Source organism: Physella acuta, unplaced genomic scaffold (assembly GCF_028476545.2).
Source record: "Physella acuta isolate Inbredline_101_S28 unplaced genomic scaffold, ASM2847654v3 ptg000133l, whole genome shotgun sequence".
In the NCBI taxonomy this organism is placed as follows: Eukaryota; Metazoa; Mollusca; class Gastropoda; family Physidae; genus Physella; species Physella acuta.
In genome coordinates this window covers 266,519-285,312 of record NW_026731652.1, presented here as the reverse complement: position 1 = coordinate 285,312, position 18,794 = coordinate 266,519, and positions in this window count along the sequence as shown.

The following is an 18,794-nucleotide window of genomic DNA, read 5'->3' as shown; positions in this document are numbered from 1 at the left end:
CAATTCAAGTGTTCGGTGCACGGATCTTTTGTGTGTTTTGTGAATTGATGATGTAGACTTGTAAAACAGTTAGGTGGACGTATCATGAGTGTGATTTGTGAACGGTTGAATGTCGACTCGTAAAACATCGGGCACTTACGGGTAAAAGGCAACTTCCTACAACGCTTAGAGGCTCCAGAGTGGACACAGGTCACGTGTCTCGTTCTGGAACACTCGCTCTCTTTTCTCTAGTGGACACTTTTCTAACTGTGTACAGATCTAGCACGTTTCTAACTGTGTACAGATCTAGCACTTTTCTAACTGTGTACAGATCTAGCACTTTTCTAACTGTGTACAGATCTAGCACTTTTCTGTGTACAGATCTAGCACGTTTCTAACTGTGTACAGATCTAGCACTTTTCTAACTGTGTACAGATCTAGCACTTTTCTAACTGTGTACAGATCTAGCACTTTTCTAACCTGTACAGATTTAGCACTTTTCGTTCCGAAATTGTACACATTTAGCATTTATTTATTCAAACAAAGTGTACAGATCAAGCACTTTTTTATTCTTATTTCTATGTTGTCTCTAGTTATAAGGTTAGAAAGCAGTCATTAAGACACAACTTAAGAACATATACCCACCACATACCGTATATAATGTTATTATATATATATATATATATATATATATATATATATATATATATATATATATATATATATATATATATATATATATGTATATTGAAAAGAACATCCTTTTCCACGAACCATGAGATAAAACTGAGTCCATTTTTTAAATAAATTGTTGGAGTAGGGTCATTTTAGAGATAACTGCTAGCTGTATCTTCTCTAAGGAGTGGTGTCAAGCTTTTAATTGTTTTTAACAAATAAAACAAGCGTGCATCCACTGTGTCAATGTCTTCCTTGAGCCATTTTTTCTTCTTCGCTCTTCTCTAGTGTTAGAAGGGATTCCCTCTAACACAATGAAGTATTGCGTGTCAGCTTGTTATGCGTCATATAGGCCATTGTCTCCGATTTCAGCCTGCTTTTCTTTCTGGATTTGCTTTGTCCATCCAAGAATAAACAACCACGCTTCAAACAACCACGCACCTAACATAATCAATATAACAAATGTATAAACCACCCACACCCCGACCCCTCTGTGGTAGAGAGCTTGTCAACGATTCCTCAGCAGATTTCAAAATATTTCCATCAATACTTCTTCCATACTAAATACTTCTGCTTTAAGTTAGCGTTAAAATTAATGTTAACGTTTTCGTTCCATCAGTCAACAACTGTATATAAACGATTTCTGTGTATTTCTATCAAAAGGAGAAGTAGATAACGTACTTATAAGTGGTTATTTAAAGAAATCCGGCGGTTATGAGGGTATGGGGAGGGGTCAACTGGTCCACGTGACCAGACAATCCAATGAAACAGAGTGGACCTGTCAGGGCTGAAAGTGATCTAGAGGAGCCAGGCCGCGGAGTCTGGACAATCCTTCTCTCAAAAACCTATCAGAGCTGGATAACGCTACATGGTGTGTAGATAGACAGGGGGATCAATGGCTCTGTTAGACTTCTAACTTTTTTACAAACACAGGGGGATCAATGGCTCTGTTAGACTTCTAACCTTTTTAACAAACACAGCGGGATCAATGGCTCTGTTAGACTTCTAACTTTTTTACAAACACAGGGGGATCAATGGCTCTGTTAGACTTCTAACTTTTTTACAAACACAGGGGGATCAATGGCTCTGTTAGACTTCTAACTTTTTTACAAACACAGGGGGATCAATGGCTCTGTTAGACTTCTAACTTTTTTACAAACACAGGGGGATCAATGGCTCTGTTAGACTTCTAACTTTTTTACAAACACAGGGGGATCAATGGCTCTGTTAGACTTCTAACCTTTTTACAAACACAGCGGGATCAATGGCTCTGTAAAGTTTTTTTTCACACACAGACATAACAATTTTTTCACTGATAAGCAGATTTACATCTTTTTCTGGTTTTAAAAAAATATTTCAGTTTATTTAGCTAGAAGACTGTTTTCTGAATTTGTATACATGAGCGACAGATTTCAGACTGTGTAGCGCTGAATAACAGACTTGTGACTCGGTAGGATAATTCCTAAATTTGGTTTCTGGCTTTAAAAATATATTCTGTTTGATGTAGGTCGTTTTAAATGTAACTTAGCTTTCTCGATGGCTGAAACACACAAACGCTGCTTTAAGTACAAACGTCGCTATTTGTGTAACCTAAGACAGACTTACTTCTTACAACATCCCGTAGTGTGGTGTTAAAGTGGTGTTACTTTGATGGCAAAACTACACCTAAACACCTTTAGTGGTGTCACAAGGCGAGGGCAGGGTGCGAATAGCACAAGATGGCTAAACCTAAATGACACCAAATTGCCCACAATCTAAGTATAACATAAATATAAATGTTGGGAGAGGGGTAGGGGCTACACATAGATTTACCGTAGCTGGTGTGGCTCCGCTTAGGGACGCCACTTTCTCCGGATAAGTCTGTTCGTGAGATAGTTTTGAAAGTTCAGGTATGTTTCCTTATTAAACGATAGACTACTCTTCAACATTGCCACCACGTTTATACCACACCAACAACACCAAACTCAAGTAAAAACTTTCTCTAAGTTAGACTAAGCTGGTGGACAACCCCAATAGCAGTTTTATTCACAGGAATTTCGTAGTCAATGCTTGTCTTTTTAATTTTCAAATTTTACCATAATGATCTTGTATTCCGTTTCTTGGAGGTATTTTTTGCTGCTACTAAATGCATGTCATGTGTAGCTGTTTTTAAATGCATGGTGTTCATTTTTTCATGATTTATTTTATATGAATTGTTTGGGGTTTGTGAGACAAAGGCTGTTAATTCGTGAGTGTGAGTGTGTGTATGTGTGTGTGTGATTGAGCAGTTAAATAGGTTATAATACACAGCGGGAGCTAATAGATATACATATATATATATATATATATATATATATATATATATATATATATATATATATATATATATATATATATATATACATATATATATATATATATATGTATATATATATATATGTATATATATATATGTATATATACATATATATATGTATATATATATGTATATATATATATATATATATGTATATATATATATATGTATATATATATGTATATATATATATATATATATATGTATATATATATATATATATATATATATATATATATATATATATATATATATATATATATATATATATATATAACCCTGCATACGTCACTTATCGGGATCAGTGTTTCCTTCAGACATTTTTTTAGGAAAATGGAGGGGGGGGGGTAAAATTGAAACTTTCAGGAGGGGTGCATAAATTCATTATGTACATAAATTCTATTTCGTTGGGGGTCGGTAGACGTGCTTCAGGGGGCGGGGTCGACCTTCCCTCTCCCTACCGTAGGGATGCGTGAAACTCATTCTGATCACGATACAGTTAGATAAACTTATTGCTGCTTGTTCGATAGTTCAAGTGGATGTTTTAAAAGTAAGCTGGCGACTACACTTGTCGAATCTATCTACCTCTGATTTTATTTTTTATCTACCTGTCGTGTCAGCTTTAGGCCTGCAAATCATCGCTTTTTAATTCCCTCGTGCACGTTAGGTTCCTCACTGAATGTCTGCTAATTTTGTTAAGCTTTCTCTGTCTGATCATTGTCTGCTAGTATAGCATTATGCTTTAATTATTAACTTTAATTATTAACTGCTGTTTAAAATTCTTCCCATTTTATTCTATTTGACTAGCTCACCTCAACTGTTCCACTGTCTTCCATACGAATGATCACTTATGTGAGTGTTTGCACCTGTATACAAGCATATATTTGTATTCATTTATTAAGAAAAAACTGTAGGCCTACATTTTGTGGACTTTATTATAGTTTATAAGAACATGAAATAACCTTTCAAACCTGACGATCAATAATAGATGAAGTAGAGATCAGATGTGCAGTTAGCTTTATGCTCGGTCGCCTTTACTTCCCCCTAACAAGATTCAGGTACCAATTAGTGCCAGAGGCGAAGGGACCCTTTCCGGCGCCCGGGGCTAACTATCAGTGTTGCGCCCCAGCTCCCAATCATATATAGGCTATAGTTATTCGCGTTGGCTAAAAAGCACCCTCCCGCCCAGATTTCTTGTAGTTGGAAAGATTTGTGGCGCTTTTTATCAGTCACTTTCCCATAACAGTTTTTATTTTAGTGTCTCAGAATTGGTATAGAGAACAGTTAAATCGCCGTGTAAAGCCATGTAGACGTTCGGTTATTTTCTTAAATTCGACTGTGTATAATTTAATACATCAGTTTAAAATGAGCTTTTTAAATTTGTTTCCACCCCTTTTGGCGTCCCCTTAAGTGCGGCAGCCCTTCCCGTCCTCCCCTCGCTACGCCTCTGATTAGTGCTAATTTTACACTAGTGACATCCCATAAACTGAACAATAAGCCCTGTCAATTTCCTTTACTTTTAGAAACTATAAGCTGACCCTACAGTATTTATAGAGTACTTGTGTCACCTATCTGTGTGTGTGTGTGTGTGTGTGTGTGTGTGTGTGTGTGTGTGTGTGTGTGTGTGTGTGTGTGTGTGTGTGTGTTCTTTACAGGTCTCTTTGTATATAAAAATTATGCTGTTGCTATGTCATCGATGTATGTGTACAAGATTTAGATAGTAGTTACGTCATAATAAATAAAGCCATCTATCGATGCAATGTCATGTATGTATGTATACGTCGTGTATGTATGTATATCTTTGAACATGTGAGTGCCGAAAAAAGATGTGCCATAGATATGTTAACGTGTATGTAAGAGTGTCGTAAACGCCCAGATGTATATCTTGTAAGCACCTGTCTATCGCCGAAAGAAAACGATTTCTTATCAATGGCAAGTTGATTTATTTTACTAGACTAGACGCTTCGAGTTAAGCTTAAGTTAGAATATATGTTGCGGTATTACCGTGTATATGTTTGTTTTTCATTCGTTGATGCTTGTGTGTTGTAATAATATGTACTTGTATATAATATTTGCTTACATTGTATATGTGTACGTATTTTATTATTTGTATGAAGTATGTCTACTTGTCTTTAGTTTAGTTTGCAAATCTTTTTTTATTTATGAAAACACCACTTTCGCAAGGTGGAATTATTTATGAAAAAAAAACTTTCGCGAGAATAATTATTTATGAAACCCTTATTTATGAAAACATTACTTTAGCGAGGTGAATTATTTATGAAATCTTCACTTTCGCGAGGTGAATTATTTGCAATGTTTTTGTTTTCAAAAATAATAAGTGTGGTTGTGTATTCACTTAGAATATTCTGACGAACGTGATGCTCGTTGATATTCACCCTTCGATATTTCCGTATTTGTTAAATCAACGCCACTTTAAACCGAAGCCATATTTCATTGTGTTATTATTGAAGAAATCGTGGAACTGATCTCAAACTCCTAACGACAGTATTAGAAAATATGAATTAGATGTATCGCAATGTATTTAAGTGAGTGAATGTAGCTGGTGAAATCTGGTAACAATTGTTCATCACTCACTCTCTGTACATCTTCCTATAATTATATGTGTTAATTTATTCAGTTCTTATGACAGCATAATCATGTCGTTATATTTTTGGCATTGAGCTAAGTTGTCATTGCCTGAGACTTCCGTAATTGAGCTTAAATATAATTTCTTAAGGCTTCCATCTTTGAGCTAAGATATCATTTCCTAAGGCTTCCATCTTTGAGCTAAGATATCATTTCCTACGGCTTCCATCTTTGAGCTAAGATATCATTTCCTAAGGCTTCCATCATTGAGCTAAGATAACATTGCCTAAGTACCTATTCCATAAATGAACTAAGATATCGTTTCTTAAGTATTCAGCCATTGAGGTTAGATATTATTTCTTAAGGTTTCCATCATTGAGCTAAGATGACCGAAGTTTCCATGACTTTTTAATGCCATCGATCACTTTGAAATCAATACCACTGTGAATATTGTCATCCATCACTGCAGCATCTTGCCCACGTATAGGTAAACTACAACTTGGCTCATCTTGTTTAATATCATTTTTGTCAAGTATAAATACCATTTAATACAATCCCACTTTAAAAACAAACTGGCATTTGATGTCTAATTTCAAAACTAATTTGGTTTAATTATCAACCAGTTAAACAAATATTCTCATTTTAATAAAAAAAACGAAACAAAATTTCTAAACTCGATTCAAAAACAATAGAGAGAGAGAGAAAGAGAGAGAGAGAGAGAGAGAGAGAGAGCGAAAACAGTTTTTCTTCCAGGCATCTCTTCATCTCTTCGTGGGGGGGGGGGTCCCCTCCCCCGAAAGAAGTCTATCGACACCCCCCCACCCCCCGAACGAAATGGAATTTATATAGAAAATATATACATTTAACAGTGTCCGCCCCCCCCCCTCGGAAATTTTAGTCCGCCCCCCCCCTCCCGAAAATTTCAAATCCCCCCCCCCCGGAGAAAAAATGTCTGGACGAAACACTGAGCTAAAGAGGGAGAGAGAGAGAGATCGAGAGAGAGAGAGAGAGAGAGAGAGAGAGAGAGAGAGAGAGAGAGAGAGAGAGAGAGAGAGAGAGAGAGAAATATAAATAATCTTTAACGTTAAAAATAAAACTGTTGAACTCCAATCTTTGAATTTCTATACCGTATGTTGTTTATATTTAGATCTATAGCGATTTATTTATTTACCCAATACAATTTTCGGTCGTCCATTTTCACTGGGTCTATGCAGATGTGTACATAAATACATAGAGTAGACGCCCTTGAAATACTCAACAAGCCAGTGAATCTTCAACATCATTATAATATTTTGTGCTATAACTGCTGGCAAAAAAAAACGAATCGCTATTTTTATTATTATTTAAAATTAAAATATTTTTTAAAAAATCAGCGATTTCATTTTTTTCAGAATTAATTTTAAAATGTATAATTATTTTTGGCAGAATGCTAAAACTCATAAGTCTTCCCATTTTTTTTTTACATTTTATTTTATTTAAGAAATATTTCTTGTCGAAAATTAAGAACGCAAAAAAAAAATATTTTCATCTATTATTAATTTGATGTGTCTCTTTATGTAATGACTGAGTGATTTGATATTGCAATATAGGAACCACACAAATGTTTTCATTTTATTTTCACCTAAACTTCTTAGTGTTTTTGCCATCAACCTACATGAACGAGTTGAAGCTCAATCATTCAATGAAACAAAAATGTGTTCAGATGATATTCAATCATTCTATGAAACAATTATCTGTTCAGATGATATTAAAGCTAACAAATGTGATATAATGTAAAAAAAAAATTGAATTAACCTTGTAACTTTGTAATGTCTTGTATTCATAGTGTACCGGCAGTTATACGATATTTGTGCCGGGATTTGTCCTTTATTTGTAATGTGCCGTTAACTGTCTTTTGTCTGCTCTGTACCGGAATTCGTCTTATATCTGCACTGTACCGGAATTCGTCCTGTATTTGTAATGTGCCGGAAATGGTCTTACTGTACTGAAAGTTCTAATATGTGTATATTGCTCCACATTCGTTCAATTATTCTAGGGTTATGAAAGTTACTCTGTATCTTAGTGTACTTATGTTTTCATTTTCAATACATTTCATTCATGGTGCAATTTGTTCTGGTGTTATGTTTTTTATTCCAATAGACAAGTTTGACTGGGGTACTTATAATACCAGATATATATATATATATATATATATATATATATATATATATATATATATATATATATATATATATATATATATATATATATATATATATTTATTTATTTATTTATATATATATATATATATATATATATATATATATATATATATATATATATATATATATATGCCTGTATATAAATACAACATCGGCTGTTACGTATGGTTTCAGATTACTACTCGTCTGGAAAAATTCAGATCTAGAGAGATGGGGGCAAACGTGAGTTTTATTTGACTGGGGTACTTATAATACCAGATATATATATATATATATATATATATATATATATATATATATATATATATATATATATATATATATATTTATATATATATATATATATATATATATACATATATATATATATATATATATATTTATTTATTTATTTATATATATATATATATATATATATATATATATATATGCCTGTATATAAATACAACATCGGCTGTTACGTATGGTTTCAGATTACTACTCGTCTGGAAAAATTCAGATCTAGAGAGATGGGGGCAAACGTGAGTTTTGTTTTTACCCAAACTACGGTCAGACCTCACACAGTCTGTGAACTCAGTGGCCCACGTCTGGTGGCCCTGGTTTGGTGGCCCACCGTCCAGTGGTCCCTGGGGAGCTCGTGTGTGCCGGTGCGGTCGACTGGACGGTCCACTCACTATTAGCACACAGTCTCCAAGGGCTATCGCCACACCGTCAATGTGGACGGGCTTAAATTGGCTATTAATTCTGCCTGGCTGCTGTTTACAGGCCAGGGGGGTGGGGGGGGGGGGACAAACTCGACTTAAAAAAGAGGAAAATCTTTTCAAATTCACTTTCAAAGGACGGATAACTTAACACAAATCTATTTTAGAAGGACGGATTACATTTCACAAATTTAATTTAATCTAGACTAAATAATTTAGAAAACTAGTCTACTTTTTACTAAAACTCTAGTCATTTTCTTAAAAGTCGAATTCAATCGGTCTAAACAATTTCAATGTAAGCATTATACCAACAATGTCACTTTATATATATCAACATCATTACACCGGATCTTTAGAAAATTGTATTCTAAATTTTTTTTTTTGTTCTGGGGGATACGGGGTTTTCAGTACATCATTTATCATCGTGTTGAAATTACAACAATTGTAGCCCGGTAAAAATGTTCCAAAATTTTTTCAATTAAAAAATAACTCAACTGACAAACTGACGAAGTTGTTAAAAAACTTAACACACAAACTAGTGTTTACTCCTTTAAAAATCTTAATTAAAGCGTCAAAAATATGTCTATGTCTTACGTGTGGGTTCAGTAGTGTAGAAATCTCAAAGCGACAAAAATATGTTTAGGCTTTACTTACATGGGGTTCAATGCTTGCCTTACGATGTAGGTTTGGCCTACAGTGTACACTCTAGTATCTCAAATCTGGTTTCGTTTAATTATTTAAAACTTTCGACACGATGAAATGTTGCATACATTTCCACGACTAGGTGACGTGACGTAGTGAGTGTAAAAAAAATTGATTTGTTTTTTATAAAAATAAGTTTCTTGTCAATAAAACCATCATACTTTTATTGTATACAAGTCGTGATTTAACTTGAAGTACACTTCCTTGTCATAATTGTTTCATGATTATATTTTTTTTTACTTCACTTGCCCTATAGACCGTCAGGTTTGAAAGGGAACTTTACTTTTTACATTTTTTTAACTGGAATGTCAGTGGGTGCAGACATTACAGTAATTAAATCTGTTAGAAGGGATCAAAGTTCTCAATAATTTCTCAACCTGTCATTACCTGGCTGTTTAAGTGAGAGAACAGCGGGAGTAAAACACGAGATAGCAGGTGTTTGTGATGGTGACAGGAAAGTTGTACAGCACAAAACAGCGCAGAGCCGGCGTTAGGGGGTGGCAAACGGGGCGGTCGCCCCAGGCCCCGCGCTTGAAGGGGCCCCGCGCTTCAGCAACGCCATTGTTGCCTGAATTAGTTTGTAAACTTAAATAATCTTTGCTGAATAAAATTAAAAAAAAAAGCCAACTAAATGGCCGAAATTGTTGGATGTTAAAACTGAGGCCACGGCTGATGTTAGTGAGTTATCCTCTACATGGACTGGGAGAGACCGTTATTCTAAAGAAAGACATTAGTGTCACACATCGCTGACACGGTCGACTCGCTATTGTCCTGAGGTGACTGGAGATGGCGGTCGCGAATTAGCCCCCGACCTGACATGGGAGGTAAAATCGGGAGAAACGTAAACAGATACCCCTATTGTTTGCGGACCGTTGAAGACGTTTTTTTTTTTTAGTGAGCAGGCGGGGGTGCCTGTAGTAAACAGTCAGTGACCTGATGATGGCTTGCAGAGGTGGGGGGGGGGAGAGAGAGCGGATGGGGGCATGCCCCTTCCCGGGAAAAAAAAATTGCAAATTTTCGATTTGCACCCCCCTCAAACTTTCAAAATTTGCACCCCCCTCCTCAAACTTTCGATTTGCACCCCGCTCAAGTTTTCGATTTGCACCCCCCCCCCTTAAACTTTCGATTTGCACCCCCTCAAGTTTTTCTCTATATATTTTGCTATTTTTTGCCTTGGTGTCACCCCCCCCCCCCCCCTAAATGGACCTTCTCTTGTGAGAACGCGGTCTTAATCTGTAATGTAATACGCGGACGCTCTATAAACACGCACCTTCTCTTGAATTGCTACGGTCAGAGATCCAGTAACGTAGTACCCGAACTGATTTTTTTTAGGGTTTGGCATCCCATAGATTTAAATGTACAGTTTAATATCCTTCACCTCACCCCACCAACTGTCATCCCCCCCCCCCCCCAGTGTTCCACCTTACTGAGCGTCCGTGATTACATTTGAGAGTCATTTCATTTGGATATCTATAGCCGTAAACAGTATTTTTCACGATTCGAGCTTATTCCGAAATCTATCAAAGTTTTGCTATTTTCCCCGGCATCCACACACTTTGAATGCCACTGTTAACACTCGATAAATTGAGAAAATATCGATACTATCACCCGCCACTGTGGACCGATTTAACGTTGCTTCAAAGTGATTTCACAATTTTTCTTTACACCATGGCTACAAGAGACAGAGATAGATTTCGCAAGTATGAATCAGGTGCATCAAAAGCGAGGAAACGCAATTTAAGAGAAGAATTTGATAAAACACAAGCAGGCGCGTTGGACAAGTACATACACTATCCAAAGAAAGTTATTAAACAACAAAAACATTTCTCCAAACTGAAGTTGATCAAGAACTATTTGAGATCAACGATGTCCCAAGACAGACTCTGCGGTCTGTCAATTCTGTCAATAGAAAAAGACATAGCCTCCAGTTTGGACTATGATGATATAATCATGGAATTTTCCTCACGAAAGGCAAGAAAAGTAGATCTTCGTTTGTGAACGTACTGGTAAGATTTTCATAAACATTAATGTAAAAAAATCAGGTTTGAAGCTGACGTTCATCGTCTCTTTAATGCGTGTCTCAAACTTATATCTGTTTTATTTTTTACTTTTCAAACAAAAAGCCTTAACAGAAACAAGCAACGTTTCAAAAGCACTTCTAAGTAAACAAATTATTTGTTAATCAGTGTCTTAATGTTAAAACTAATATACGACATTGATAAACAGCTTAAAAATACCACATATATCGTTGTAAATATTAATTCGCGTTGAGAAGAAAAAAAACGCCTCACTGTACATGTTTTATTTAATTATACACCAATGAAAATAATATAAGGCCCGCGCGGATGGTTGGCCATAGGCCCCGCGTACCCCTAGCGCCGGCTCTGAAACAGCGTAACCTGATGCTGCGCACTTTTGCGGGCAACTTTTTTTTCAAAAATCGAGAATTAAAAAAGAATGACTACGTGTACATTATTGTATAATAAAATATAATTCCACGAAATATGACTAAATTAAAGTGTACTAGTATAACTAGCTTTTATTTGCGCATTTTTCTGATTGCGCAGTTTTCAGATTGCGCATTTTTCTAGGAACCGTCTGTGGTAGCCTACAGGCTGTCCCTAGCTGAAGTCTCTCTTTACGCTAACTTCAGGGACCATGTATCAAGCTGGTAAAATGGGTAGGGGGAACATAAAAATATAGTGTTGTTAAAATAATGTAATGGTAGCTTATTGCTGTTGTATATATAAATATATAACATTTGTGTTAAATAATATATTTTGATACATCTTGTTAATAAAAACTAAATTGTAAAAAAAAAAAAAAGAAACAGTGTATGGGCATGCAAGAAAAGATTGAAAAAGGCGACATTGAACCCAGTTTGGCCCTCCGCCGCTGTACTTAGTGTCAGAGCCAAATCTCCATCCGTGGCTCATCCAGCTGAGCCAATACAGCCCCTCTTTTTTTGACGGCTCCAATTTGAGTGTGTAAATTGAGTTTGTGTTTATCGGGAGCCTGGCCTGACCGGGACGGGTAATGAGATTAGACCATTAGGCGCCACGCTCCACCAGACAGCCCAGTGACAGACCCATTCGCCATTTCAGGACAGTGGTTCTCAAACTTTTCTGACGAGGTGTGCCTTTGTTATTTCAATTCGTGGTTAAGACGGATGTTGGTCTAAATATTTTAGGGAAATTTTGAACATCTTTAAAACTTAATTGGTAGCTTGAAACGCTTATAATATTTTGGGATGTACGTGTTATTTGACATAAATATGTATTTTGTGGTCAGAATAGGGCTTGTAAGTAGATTATCAACTTTTTGTTTTCGTACTTGCCAGCTAGTATTTTTTTTATACCAAATGTGATTTTTTTAACCATACAATTGAATAAATTGAAAAGTTACTTCCGCTGTTGTTAAGTAATTTAAAATCGTAAATATAATAATGATAGACTACAACATAGCTACTAATATAGCCTACATTGAAGAGTGATTTTCTTTTTAAGAAGCGTACATTTTGTTATTATTTATTCCAATCCGTAACAAGTTATCTTAAATGTAGCTGCATTAGTAACAGAATATTAAAAATAGCGGTACTTAATTTGAATCTATTATTAGTAAAAATTATTTTATATTTTTTTCCTTTTTTTATATTCTTGGTATTTTAAAAGTTTGAAGCGAACATTAATAAGAAATAGCCGCCATGTTTTTGTTAGATCATGTTAACAATTAATTTAGTTCGAAAATTTAAATCTCTTCCTGGCTGACGAGATTTCAAATTTTAAGTGAGAGAGACCGAGACTTACAAACTCTATTAGTTGGGTCAAAGAATAATTACCAAGTTTCACACGATGTCTGCAATAAATGCCGAGTTTTGACATTTTTATCGCTACAGAAAAAAATGACAAGTTTTTTTCATGAAGTGATAAATATTGTCTTCGAGAAATTTCAAGTTTCACTCATAGTGATAAGTGATGTAGGCCATATAACAAATGCAAAGTTTCATAAGTTGTGAGAAATACTTTCTTGGGGCCATCCATAAATGACTTCACGTGTTTTTGACGATATTTTATTTTAATCAATTCCTATTGAAATTTATTAAAACAGTTTTCTAAAACGCGAAATAACGGCTAAAATTCGTTTTCTGATAATTGCATTTTTATGATGCAAAAGTGTGACGTCGCACCATCTGAACTCCCTCCTCCCCCTCATCACACACCGTCACAAAATACGGACCCCTCCCCCCTACGAGTGTGACGTCTTATGGACGACCCCCTACTAAGAATGTTCATTTTCACAAGTTGTGATAAACACTGTCTACAAAAAACACCAAGTTTCACAAGTTATGATCGACAGAGTCTACAAAAAAACACCAAGTTTCACGAGTTATGATCGAGGGTGTCTACAAAAAACACCAAGTTTCACAAGTTATGATCGAGGGAGTCTACAAAAAACGCCAAGTTTCACAAGTTATGATCGACAGTGTCTACAAAACACACCAAGTTTCACAAGTTATGATCTAGGGCGTTTACAAAAAACACCAAGTTTCATGAGTTATGATCGACAGAGTCTACAAAAAAACACCAAGTTTCACAAGTTATGATCGACAGAGTCTACAAAAAACACCAAGTTTCACAAGTTATGATCGACAGTGTCTACAAAAAAACACCAAGTTTCACAAGTTGGACTAAGCAAGCGTAGACTGTAATCACCCAGCGATTGTGACGATAAGCCGGCCCAAATTGTTGACCAAGCCGGCCAGGACAAATGGTCAAGAACGGCTAACCTGATCACTGCGCCAGGATTGTGATTGATTTTTCTATTAACTCGCTTGGCGTCTCCCCCCTCCAATCCCGGCTTCTCGTTCCCTTTATGAGTTATGCCAATACGGTTAACCTAAAAAATTGGACGGGATTTTGGAAACAAACAAAAACTGAAATACATTACTATATTACAATCGGCTAGAATATTTATCATCTAAAACAGCACAGGGTAAGGGAAGACAATTCCAGAACTGCGCTTTTGAAATTGCTTCGGGGTTGTTTTTCTATTAGAATTTGTCAATGAGATGTATTTTTTTCGGAAGTCAATGTAAATTACAACAAATCCGTTGAGTGATCGAAAAAAATCTTCTGAAAATCTATCTAGGTCGAGGAGATTTAGTTTAGAGTGCAGCGGTTAAATAAATATTGACCTGAAAAATGATGCAGAAAGATTATTCACACAATCGTTGTAACTGTTGTAACGAAGATCAGGATATTGAAATACATGAGAAACGGGAACATGTATGGAAACTAAAGCTAAGGACAGGCTTTGTAGTGAATATTACACGATGAAAAATAGGTTTTGAAGTGTGCGTGCGGGTTTTGAAGTGGAGTTATTGTTTTGATTACACTAATATTTGATTACACTTGTGAAACATCGCGTAAAATGTTACATGAGTGTTGAAATACAATTGTGATGTTCTATACAGATCTTGGTCGTTAGCTAAAATAATTAATTAATAATTTAAATAGATAGTATTAACGATCATATTTATCCCCAATACAACTAGACCATATTTATCCCATATCCAACTAGACCATATTTGTCCCATATCTAACTAGATCATATGTGTCCAATATCCAACTAGACCATATTTGTCCCATACCTAACTAGATCATATGTGTCCCATATCCAACTAGACCATATTTGTCCCATACCCAACTAGACCATATTTGTCCCATATCCAACTAGACCATATTGGTCCCATATCCAACTAGACCATATTTGTCCCATACCCAACTAGACCATATTTGTCCAATATCCAACTAGACCATATTTGTCCCATATCCAACTAGACCATATTTCTCCCATATCCAACTAGACCATATTTGTCCCATATCCAAAAAGACCATATTTCTCCCATATCTAACTAGACCATATTTGTCCCATATCCAACTAAACCATATTTCTCCCATATCTAACTAGACCATATTTGTCCCATATCCAATAGACCATATTTGTCCCATATCCAAAAAGACCATATTTCTCCCATATCTAACTAGACCATATTTGTCCCATATCCAACTAAACCATATTTGTCCCATATCCACATAGACCATATTTGCCCCATATCCGAAAAGACAATATTTCTCCCATATCCTACTAGACCATATTTCTCCCATATCCAACTAGACCATATTTGTCCCATCCAACTAGACCATGTTTGTCCCATATCCAATAGACCATATTTGTCCGATCCACAATCGATTGGTTTTAACTTCTCGCTACAGACTGTCTATTTATCTTAAGTGAAACGCTTAACAAGTCTGTTTTCTGTAACTTTTGGGCCGGTCCGACATAAATGTTTGTCAAGTGGGGGTGAGGCATGGAGTGGGGAGGAAGAGTTTGGTACCCTGGTCATCAGGGTGGGGGTGAGGCATGAGGGTGGGGGTGAGGCATGAGGGTGGGGAGGAAAAGCTTGGTACCCTGAACATCTGGTGGGGGTGAGGCATGAGGGTGGGGGTGAGGCATGAGGGTGGGGGTGAAGAGTTTGGTACCCTGATCATCAGGTGGGGGTGAGGCATGAGGGTGGGGAGGAAGAGCTTGGTACCCTGGTCATCAGGAGGTATTGTTGCAACCTAATCGATACTTGATACGTAGGATGTAGTTTGCAGTACTCGAGGCTAAAGATGGTCATTACTTGTCCTGTTATTGATATCTTGACACTGTATTTGTGTAATTATATGTATGTGGAAATTATATATATATATATATATATATATATATATATATATATATATATATATATATATATATATATATATTTATATATATATATATATATATATATATATATATATATATATATATATATATATATATATATATATATATATATATATATATATATAAACATAAAAGATTTTATGTACAACTTTTTATTTACCTACGTACTTAAGCTTTGTTAAAAAAATAACCGATTCTTCATCAATTATGATAAAATGTATGGATTCTAAATGTACTTAGTTTAAATCTATTCATTTAAAGGTACTTAAATATATACCAAAAATTTTTAGAAATGCTTCTTTTTTAGCTTTAGGTAAATTGCAATATCAGATTTTTTTTTCATCCTAAAATTGAATTCCCTCCCTTTAAATCTTTTGACGCTGTACCAACCTATTTCGGTTGTTTCCCTTGGAATACTAAACACGGACTTGCTCCCCACTCGTGAACTTGTCAGCAAATATAAATAAGGATGTAAACACAGTTGCCGCATACAAGGGGAACCACTCTAAACAGTCGCGGTCACGCGCTCTTTACCGAATTTAATCTATTTTTAGATTGAGTTCATGGCCGCAGGAGGCGCATCAATCCACATAATTCTATTTGTCAAAATTTGTTTCGGTGATATAAAAAAACAGTCATGTGAGATATTGCAGAGGTGACCTCTGACCCCGGATCAAATTGTATGAATCAACACCCGTGCTAGCCTTTTTTTCTGGGAGTGGAAAGAAAGGAATTTTTTTTTCATAATCCAAAAATTTTTGCAGTTCGGTGACTTTCTGAAACGTATTGGTTTTTGTTCAATCCATCCATCCGTCCATCCATCCATTAATACATCCAATCTTCCATCCTTCCATCCAATCGTCCATCCATCCAAACGTCTATCCAACCATCCATCAAACCTTCCATCCTTCCATCCACTCTTCTATCCATCTATCCGTCCATTCATCCGTCCTTCCCACCGGCAATCCATCCATCCATCCGTCCATCCTTCCAACAGTCCATCCATCTATCCGTCCATCCTTCCAACAGTCCATCCATCTATCCGTCCATTCATCCATCGTTCCAACCGCCCATCCATCTGTCCATCCATCCATCCATCTGTCCATCCTTTCAACCGTCCATTCATCTATCCGTCCACTCATCCATCGTTCCAACCGCCCATCCATCTGTCCCTCCATCCATCCCTCCGTCCATCCTTTCAACCGTCCATCCATCTATCCGTCCACTCATCCATCGTTCCAACCGCCCATCCATCTGTCAATCCATCCGTCCATCCGTCCATTAGCCCAACCAACTATCCACCCATCGATTTATCCATCAAGCAATCCAGCAATTCTTCGATTAGTTGATCCTCGAATCTAAACTATTTCAATAATTTCTATTTCACTAACTTTAAATTTTTAAACCCATCTTCAGATTACTCGAACTTTCTTTCTCTATTTAATACTTTTTATAAACCAATCACGAGTAATTTAATTCGATTTTTTAAGAAACCCATTCATGATCTAATTCTTTTTGTTTTATTTATTTTAATTCCAGTGATTGTCGTTCAAGGTATTTTTTTTAATGTTTGATTTTAAATATCTGTTTTCACCGAACGTGGTAAACACTATATTTGTGATTTTCGTAATTTTTTTTTTCTTGGTGTGAGCAAAAACAAACGCAAAAAACCCCAGAAATTTTGGAAATATTTTTCCAACATTCTTCATCAATTATACATTTGTTTTCTGTTTTTAAAATAATTTTGTTAATGTCATTCCTAAAAAGCGATTTATACCAATCCAAGTTATTTTGAATATTAAATAAATTTTGTTTGTATCGAAGTTCGAAAATTTCCTAAAGTTTCCCCTTGTCACTTTGATGGGGAGGTTAATGGTTATCACAACTTTTAGTTAGATAATTGGGAAAACTGGTTGTTGTATCTATTTGTTATGGACAGTGTTTCTTCCAGACTTTTTTCTCCGGGGGGGGGGGGGGCACTTGAAATTTTCGGGGGGGGGGGCGGTAGACTTTCTTCGGGGGGGGCGGATACTGTTAAAAGTATATATTTTCTATATAAATTATATTAATTTCATTTCGTTCGAGGGGGGGGGCGGTAAAAAAATTTCGGGGGGGGGGGGGGGGGAGGGGGCTTCGCCCCCACGAAGAGATGCCTGGAAGACACTCTGGTTATGGACAGCTTGTGGAAGATTTAAAAGGTTCCCTGTTTAGAATAAATGAAGTTAGAGACCAGGTTCATTGTTTTTAAAACTCTAATCATAACATGATGTATATTTAGAATTTATAATTCTAAGCTCACGTCACGCACCCCATACCTAAACCAAGGTTCGTGCTCTGATAATTGACCCCAAAAATTAAACATTTATAACAACTCATTTAGGCCTACATCGTATAACACTTGATATAATATCTCCATTTACCAACCCTCTCATATTATGTAATAATTCTAAGAAACCCCATACATACATACACACATACATACACACATAACAAGAATAACACAAAATGCTTTTAAATGAATGAAGGTATTCATATCATAATAGAGACAAAATCTTGTTGCATCTTATTTGAAAGTTTTACAATCTCAAAATTAGTTGAATTTTTTTTTAATTTAACCTGTTATGTAACTTATGTCCAATCATTCTACATAGCAGAAATGTATCAAAATTAAAAATGAGTAGAAAATAAAAATCAGTCTTTAGATAGAGCGACATAAACTGTCACAATGTTATAAGCCACGTCAATTAATGACAAGACAATCGTCACCTCCCTACCTGTTGCATTTAATACTCAACAAATAAGAAAACACTTCATCCAAAAAAAAGCACAATGTAATGTAACCCC